Source organism: Suncus etruscus, chromosome 16 (assembly GCF_024139225.1).
Source record: "Suncus etruscus isolate mSunEtr1 chromosome 16, mSunEtr1.pri.cur, whole genome shotgun sequence".
In the NCBI taxonomy this organism is placed as follows: domain Eukaryota; kingdom Metazoa; phylum Chordata; class Mammalia; order Eulipotyphla; family Soricidae; genus Suncus; species Suncus etruscus.
In genome coordinates, this window is record NC_064863.1 from 70,192,848 (window position 1) to 70,194,568 (window position 1,721).

The window sequence follows — 1,721 nt, forward strand, 5'->3', positions numbered from 1 at the left end:
AGAAGGTTTGTGCACCATCAGACCCACCACTTTATTGCTATAGTTCAATTCATTGTCATAGCAGGAATTGAGCTTGACAAATTAATCATTGAGGGCCATGTCAGAGGTTACATTAAAGGTAGATGAAATGTTATTGCTAATGTCACCCTGGCTCTCATTGTAGCCATGAGCCCTTAAAGAGCCCTCTGAGGCTTGATTCACCACTTTATTGATGACACCTTATTAGTATCTTGCTCCAGGTAGAAGGTCAAATCCACAACCAACATATGCTATCCAGCTTCCCCTTTAAGGTTCATAATGGTCTTGCCAGCAGTCTTGCCAGCAACAGAGATGATTATCACAGAGGCACCTCTGCCATCACAACACAGCTTCCCACTGAACCATTCAATATCTTGTGGGTGGCAGTGATAGCATGAATTGTCTCATGAGACCCTCCATGATGCCAAAGGTATCATAAATGAACTTAGTCTTTGAATCAAGAACTTGGTGGTGTTGAGGGCATTGTTAAAAATCTTGAGAAAAATCATACTTTTTATAGCTCACACCCATCACAAACAAGGGATCATCAGAAAACAGGCAGATATTATGATTGTTTTGATACCACCCTTTAAGTAATCCCTGCCCTTAACCAGTGTAGTAAAGATACCAGCAGACTCCATGACATATTCAGCATAATAATCACACCATTTTATGTTGGCAGGATATTGCTCCTGAAAGATGGAGACAGACTTTATGTTGATAACTAGCAGTTTACATTTTTTACTTTGATTTTGCCAATGAACTTGCTATAGTAAAGTGAGTGAAATCATAGTAGAACATGTAGATCATGTCACTCAAATCAAGAAGGGGTCACTAATAGTCATAGTTTCCACTTTACCAGAGTTGAAACTATCCCTCGTCACTAGGAGCACTGTATGGCCAAATCCATTCACTCCAATATTCCCTCTATGCCTCAGGAATGCAACTGGTGCTCTTGCAGGAAGAGTTGACCTCTGTGGAATTGGGAGAAGCAAAGAGCCAAGAACTAGAGCCACTGTATCCATTTAGACACAGTATGACTTCTGCAAGATGAGAAATTTATGAAGATTTTTTTGCATAACATTGAGTGTAATTTAAATATTTAACTACATTATTTTTTAAAAATATCCATGTTAATGGTAAGAAGCAGTGCATTAAGGTATTGTTCTGGCCCAGAGGCCATTTTCAGGGAGGGACTCCAGAGCATGAAAACCGGCAAGACTTTGCAAAAGCCAGCTCCCTGTGTGTGACACCAGACGGGGAAAATCCACGAAAGTACACCGGCCCAGTGGGGCCCAACTGTGAAAAACTGTGAGTGTGACCTGTATATGTCTGTCTACTGTCCTCTTGCGAGAAACTCTTGCGAGTGGGGCAAAAAGAGGCTCCAGAAAACTCGCTCGCCCAGAGGCCATTTTCAGGGAGGGACTCCAGAGCATGAAAACCAGCAAGACTTTGCAAAAGCCAGCTCCCTGTGTGTGACACCAGGTGAGGAAAACCCACGAAAGTACACTGGCCCAGTGGGGCCCAACTGTGAAAAACTGTGAGTGTGACCTGTATATGTCTGTCTACTGTCCTCTTGCGTGAAACTCTTGCAAGTGGGGCAAAAAGAGGCTCCAGAAAACGCGCTCGCCCACAGGCCATTTTCAGGGAGGGACTCCAGAGCATGAAAACCAGTAAGACTTTGCAAAAGCCAGCTCCCTGTG

At 43.3% G+C, this 1,721-nt stretch overlaps 1 pseudogene; it reads right to left on the bottom strand.

Annotated features, from left to right (window-relative positions):
* Positions 1–269: 269 nt before the first annotated feature.
* Positions 270–1,043, bottom strand: LOC126032202 (glyceraldehyde-3-phosphate dehydrogenase-like; annotated as a pseudogene).
* Positions 1,044–1,721: the final 678 nt, after the last annotated feature.